We start from the raw sequence: 6912 nt of genomic DNA on the forward strand, positions 1-6912 counted from the left end.
GTAGTAAAAAGAGGGGGAAAAAAAAGACTGGTGTGAAATACGTGGAATGACTCCAGGGATATGCTTCTGCTTGAAACACTGAACCGGAGCCCTTTCTCCACACCCACCCAACAACCGGTGGTTTGCGTGCCCTGTGCTGCCCATAGCCTGAGTTTTGGCACCCTCAGCTTGCTCCCCAAGCTATTTTCAAATCCGAAAGCAGATGGCTCTATCTCCTTATGTACGGGGCTCGGCTAACTGATGCTGCACCATCCAAGCAAAGCTAATCCAAGAGCAGAGTGGTGACTGATCTTTCAGCACCCTACATCCACTCATCTCCATTTTATGCCGAACCCTCTTCCTCTTCCCACCCCATCCTCTTCTCCAGGCAGCAACCAGCATCCTGGAGCCCACATTTATTGATTAGACATGTCTCTTTCTACTCTGCCAACAGGAACTCTTCCTAACACCATTTTGGCAAACATTTTTTTGATATTTAAACCACAAGATGTGAGTTCAGAGTAAGGTTGATGGGTGCAGATGCACCCAGCACTACAGCTCGAGTCCATAGGGGAAAACACCATGAGAAAAGTTCCTGTGCACAAGTGGAGAATTCAGCAGACTTCCGAAGCAGAAAAAGAATCTGAGTGTGGCAAGGGGAATATGTACTTCTGACTAGAACACCAGCCAACATTCAGCAAAGGTTTCATCATTTGGGGTAGGAAGATTTGGGCACAAATGCATGATGGAGAAGGAAGCAATAGACAAGTTAAATTGGAGGGAGCCTGCACTGAGCCATAATGAAATGGGTCTTCAATGAGAGAGAAAATGGCTGAATAAGCTTAAACTAGGTTGAAGATCCATGCTCTGTTAATTGGATTGAGGGAAGGATTGATGTGATAAATAAATGTGGAGTTGCTATGGACTCAGGGTGAGAAGCAGGTGGGGTGGCTTTTCTCACCAACCTGCAATTCCCATTCATGGCTTGGCCGGAGGGTCTGCAAAATCTCCAGGAGGAGATGGGGACATCAGCCCTTGGTGGAGACAATCCCAGTGCTGAGGGACCATCCTGAGAGTGAAGGGGCTTCAATGTCATGGGCACGGAACAGAGATCAAAAGCCTTTCTGGGCACATGCATCCAACCACAGCATCACCACTGATATTCTTGAACAGCCTAAGATGAAGAGACACCAAATGACTGTCCAGTTTCAATCAAATTTGACAGTCATCAGCCTTGAGGTTAATTAAGTTTGTGTCAATTGTCATGAAAACAAGAAGCCTAGAAAGGAGAGGTTCTCTTTTGCTGTCTCCTTTCCCATTCAAAGGGGATCCTGAAGTGTGATCTCAGCTCTGCTGGACATCAGAGAAAGGTATACATGCAGACATCACTCCCCAACCCCCCAGCCATTAAAATGCTCCAGTCAGAATTTACAGGCAGCGCGTTGATAAAAAGCCAGGCTGCCTTCCATCTGGTGCTGACAGAGCTACTTGTTTCATATTACATATTTAGCAGATGCAAAAATTCTGTGCCATCATCCATCTTTCTGTCTTGTTCTTAGCACCTACCTCCTTGGGGCACCTACAGCAAAACCCAGGGCAAGTTATGCTGAATGGGATGGGCCTGGGCTGCAGCAAGGAGCACTTGCATGGAAAGAAACCTCTGAAGTGTACGTGCATCCTTTACTCAAATCACATTTTTTTGTTTCTCCTTTCTAAGAGCGATTAAAATTCGTGAGGTTTCAGTATTTGTGCTGTGCTGTGCTGTCCTGAATGGAAAGAAAATCAGATCCCAGAGGATCAGCAAGCGGACCAGGCACATGAAAAGAGAAGCGATGGTGAAAAACAAAGTTGGGGTGAATTCTATTGAATTAAATGGGGTTACCTTCAGGGCATGCACAAAGCTAAAAGGAAGTAAGATGATCACACAGGGATGTGTCCACCTCATTTCCCCCACTATCTCGTGGCCCTACTTGCCCCCCAGCCCCATCTCCTGGCAAAGCCCAGCCTGGTCTCCCTCTCCTCTGCTCTCCACATCTCCTTCACCAGCCTCCAGCTCTGGCTCTTGCCCTACCCTCCTTTGAGACAACGCACAATTCCCTTTCTTCATTTATATTGTTACCTTGAAGGTATTTTTAGCCTGTGACCACGTTGCCCCTGAGTCTTCCTTTTCCCAGACTCTGTAAATTTAGATCTCTGTCATTCCTCACATCTCCATCATTTACGTCGTCCCTCCCAACCTCTTTGACTTTCTGCCTCCCCCTGCACCCATGAGGACCAAGGCCACGCAAATCAAATTGCTGTCATCTCTGTGCTCCCACACTTCATCCCTTGGGACAAGACAACACCAGGACCTCATCTCCCCTCCATGGAGCCACCAGCAGCTCTGTGTGGGGCAGCCCCTTACTGGCACGGCTTGGAAGGCTTCCCATGGGCAGCACCTTCCAGTTTCTTCAAACCAACACACTGCTCTTTGCAACTTGCAGCTTTATTACAACAGAACTGACCAGCTCTACCAGATCCCATAAATTTGGGGTCCAGCTCAAGACTGACTGCTTCCACTGAAGCACCCCCCCGGGATTGTAGCTGCACCTGGGGCCAGTCTCCCATGGCCCATGAGCTGCTTTGTTCCCATTCGAGCACCTGCCTCCCACCAACTTCAAAGCTGAATTGAAGCCTGCATGAATATTTAGGACCTGGAGGTTGTCATCAGAAAGAAAAAGCCCGTACTGAAATAGCTAACAATGCTGACACATCTGTCTCATCTAAGATGAGCGATACAGGAGCATACTAGATTCCACTCGTGGATTGTTCTGCAGTGATGAAGGAAGGAAAACAACACATCCAGCAAAAATAAATAGGCTCCCAGCTCCAAGCAGTACTGGGCACCCTGGGCTAAGAGAGAAAGGGACTTTCTGGGCTCAAGGAAAGCTGGCATATGTTGTTCAGCTCTGGATCTGTCTCTCTGGCGATTTTTATCTCAATTTGTTAAAGATAAGTGAGATACTTCAGGTTGCTGCAAGTAAAAATACATGATCAGAGAGGAGACAAATCCTGATATCTCTCTGGTGATGGGGATGGCAACACATCCACAGCACCATTAGGCATCAGAAAAACCAGCCACACCTTTTCATAACAAACTCATAAGATATTGGACTCCTTTGGTCCTGCTTTTTCTCTGTGGGGCATTCCTCCGGATGAAACTGAAGCTGCATTTGCAGGATGGCTTTTCCTCCCTCCCAGCCTTATTTACATGCAGTCCCTGTTGTGTTCTTGCAACTTCATCCTGTGCTCTCTGGTCCAAAGGATGTTCCTGTCCTCTGGGCACCAGACTGTGAGTGCAAAATGTCTCTCTCAGCATCTCCCTGTGTGTGCTGACAGCAAGCAGAGTGGTAGGAACTCAGCAATCTACAGCAGTGCTGCTAGTTGGGGCTCATCCTCCTCTCTTTGCCCTTCTTGCAGATGACCCTGGTGTGCCTTGTCCTGCAGCCTGGCTGCTTCCAGGTTCATCAAACCTAAGTGCTCCGCTGGCCAGCATTGCAGAGAGCATTCAGCAGATAGAAGGAATGAAAATAGTGCCAGACAAGGAGAGATTAGAAATAATTTAGATTAAGCAAAAACAGGCCAGCCTAAATTTGCAGGCAGGCAGGCACACGGAAGGACTGCTTGTGAACAAAGCTGAAATAAATTATCCGAAGGTGCTGCAGCATCTCTGTGTGAAGCACTTGAGTTCTGGCTAAATGGTTTCAGAGAGTTTGAGTGGGATCACCAAAGGCAGGGGGGCTGCATGGAAGGAGTTTGGCCCTGGACTGTGCTGCAGCTTGGCTCTCTGCTTCAGGTCAACAATATGTGCACATGCAGCGAGAGCACAGGTCAAGAGAAGGACTGGACATGAAAAGCTGAAAATGCAACTCCAAATGCAGTGGGAGGAGGATGCAGAGGGAGGTGGTTAAAGGAAATGAGTAGAAAGTTCTGGAGACATGAGTCCAGAAGCAGCTCAGCTGCACCTACATCATTCCACATCTACTAAGGATGGGTCAGCACCAGCAGGCAATAGCAGGATCAGTGATGGTTGCTGGAGCTGCTGGAGTATAACTTGGGCTCCAAGGGAGGAGGAATGGGATGGAAGGCCCAGCTGGAGGACAGCAGCTCCCTGGTACTGCACTGACCCTGCAGGGAAGCTGTGGCTGCTGCTTGAACCCACTGCCAAACGTGGAAGGGCAGCAGGCAGCTCAAATTCACCCAGCTCAGCATCTGCAATGTGGGTTCCACTTGCAGTCTTGCAGCTGCCTCATCAATATTTTAGAGCAGCCCAAATGCCTGCTGAGTCAGCCAATCGGCTCCAGCAGCTTAACGAAACTTGCTTAAATAATTAACAGCACACAGCCAGCACGGTGGTTTCTCAAACACCTGACAAGCAGCACCATGGGAGAGCCAGCCCTGTGGTGCTCTCTGACTTTTCTACAACCTCCAGTTGCTGTCATTTTCACCTGGGCTTTAAGTTTCAGGTAGTATAATTGTGTTTACTCTGATCCCCAAAGAAGCAAGCAGTAAGCACTGTGCAGCTCCCTGCTCTTGCTGTGGACGAGCTGCCAGGGAAGGGCTTTGCAGCAGCAGGGACATTAGTTTGCATCTCCTGTCCCTAATTATCTCTGCAGAAGGATTTCGTGTCTGTTTCCACGAGGTGGCATCGCTGAGGCTGGTACGGGGAAGCGAGGAGGAGAGCGATGGGAAACACCTCCAAGAGAAAACAAACAAAAAAAAAAAAAACAGAAACCGAGTAGCTAGGAAAATAAACTGAGTTTTCAGTGAAGTCCCAGCACACCTGAGCGTGGTAGGGAGGAGAATTTGGTGCTTAAAAATGTACTACCCCAGCACAGCTCTATAACCTCATCATCACTGCCCCCTGACACAGGCAGCAGGGCTTTATGCTCAGTGCTGATGGCTCACAAATCAGCTTCTCTTTGCTGCAGGATTTGCTGGAAACCATCTGTGGCCCCATTCTGAGTTATGTTGGGTTGGTTAGCGTTTTGGTAGAAACCCAAAATGGGTCAGTCCCACCCCAGAACAGGTACACCGTCCCCCTTGTCTCATGGGGTTGGGCAGTGATTTGCATAGCAGTGATTGATCAGGTCCACAATGAGTTTTTGTGCCCGAGGTTTGGGTGGAGGCAGAGTGTGGCTTCATTCTGCTTTGAGTTGAGAACCTCAGAAGTTCAGTACACCTGATTTTTCAATCTTGTGCTTTGAAATGAGCCTAAATCAGACCATTTCTGTTAATTTTGGCTCTCTATACAGCCCAACCCAAACCTCCCAAACCAGACATCTCCCTGCAGGCCCCCTTTCTTCTTTCAAACCTTACGGGTTATCCAGGGTACCAAGTGCACAGAAGTAAAGCCAAAAACTCGAACCTGCTGTGAGCCATGAGCAAGTTTGAGTTAAACCCTGAGGGTTTTCAGTTTTCCCTTTAAGCAGCTACACCATTAATTACTGCACCACTTGTGCATCACTCCCAGAGCATCTTCACAGCTCCCCTGCTGTATTTCTATGGAGATGTAGCTGTGGCTTAGCCAAGCTTGTTTTTGCTTTTAAAATAGCCATAGAGGACCAGGTTTGGACCTTGTGTTTGATTGTGCCTCTCATCAGACCACAAGGTCCCTGCTGCTCCAGGGCCATCTTCTGTTGGGGATGAGAGAGCTGGAGGCACTGCACAGTGCAGCAGGGATGCCCCCATGGGAGCTCCTGTCCCTGCTGCTTAAGGATGGGTGGGCATGGGGTGAGGTTCTGCCATCCTGCTTGGAAACAGCAGAGGGTGCTAAGAGGAACCTTGGTGCTCTGTGAGTGCAGCTCTGGGGAAGGCAACGCAGTGAAATTGCACGGGATTGCGGTGGCTTGGGGCTCTGCATGGGGTATACAGCACTGCAGAGCATCTGTTATTAACAAGTTGCTCCTGATACACGAACAATAATGATCCTTGTGCCTCTGGGGCCCTCCTGAGAAAGAGTTGGCATGATGCTGTCCTTCACCCTGCATCCTCTGCCAGGTGGCTGCTACTTCCCCTAAACAGTGCCATATGAGAACAGGATGATGCCTTCAAGGAACAAACCTTGAAGTTGTCCCCAGAGCACTGTGTCACAGTGTGAGCAGCCCCTTGCACCTCTTCTACCTTTGCACTCAGCATCATAGAATTATAAAGGTTGAAAAGGCTTCTAAGATGATCTAGTCCAACCACCAACCCATCCCCACCATGCCCACTCACCACGTCCCACCCCTCGGTCAGTCCCAAGCACCCCCCAGCTGCAGCCTTTGGGTTTAGGCATCCTGTACTGTGTGGGTACACCTTCTGCTCTTCAAGTATGCAATGGGGCCAGGACATAGTCCTGGGTGGACATCCTGAATGCTGGGGATCTGGGCAGCCATTGGGCACCTCTGCTTAGGGCTTAATTTGGGTGAGAAAGGCTTCTGAGGGACCTGTTGTGGGTGAAGGAAGGAAATATGTGGAAGGAAGGCAGCTTTGGACACTTCTTCCAAAATTATGGGTCATTAAGTAGTGTATAAGTGATATTGCTAGCTTTTCAAGGTGGCACGGGTGTGTTATTTTCTCCTTTTAAGTGGAATAACATTAAAGGAGTTAATTCAAGCTTATTCAGCATGGAAAAAATGATAATTAAGGGCCTTGCTAATTGATATTAGAAGGTTGAGCAGATTAAGGAGAATATCAAAACTCTGCTGCAAGAGCAGCCCCTGCCATCAGCCCATAAACCTGGTCCAGCAGTGAGAGCCAGGGAATGGGAGGTGCTGAGCACCCATGGGTGCTCCCATCTCTGCCTGTTCCCATCCCAATGTCTGCCCTACACAGACCCAGAAAACCAGCCCCTCTCAATGACACACACACACAGCTCCACACCTTTAGGGTTGGTTGGTTGGTTTGTTTTTT

Source organism: Cyrtonyx montezumae, unplaced genomic scaffold (assembly GCF_038088225.1).
Source record: "Cyrtonyx montezumae isolate F1298 unplaced genomic scaffold, pur_monq_1.0 scaffold_9, whole genome shotgun sequence".
In the NCBI taxonomy this organism is placed as follows: domain Eukaryota; kingdom Metazoa; phylum Chordata; class Aves; order Galliformes; family Odontophoridae; genus Cyrtonyx; species Cyrtonyx montezumae.